We start from the raw sequence: 325 nt of genomic DNA, 5'->3' as shown, positions 1-325 counted from the left end.
CCCCCCCTCCCCCGCGAATATTAAATTTTCAATAGTAAATGTGATTGTTCCGTGTAATATTGTATTGTTCTGTTAATTTTTTCATCTCGATCCATTTTTTTTACTTTTCATCTCAATTTGTAAATAGACGTCTAATATTACTTTGTTATTCTTCATTTGGCCCTGTATTCAATTTTGTACAAAAGTTTCTTCAAAACCAGAGTGATAGGCACTATTTTTGTTTCATAAATTTCTCCATTTTTTCATTAAATCTTCACTCCGCTAAACTTTTTTTCCCCTGTCTCGGACATCCCTGAATCAAGTTACCAAATGCCCCCCCCCCCCC

Source organism: Diachasma alloeum, unplaced genomic scaffold (genome assembly GCF_001412515.2).
Source record: "Diachasma alloeum isolate Michigan unplaced genomic scaffold, Dall2.0 Dall_scaffold_00176, whole genome shotgun sequence".
Classification (NCBI taxonomy): domain Eukaryota; kingdom Metazoa; phylum Arthropoda; class Insecta; order Hymenoptera; family Braconidae; genus Diachasma; species Diachasma alloeum.
Note: the sequence above shows the minus strand (reverse complement) of the source record.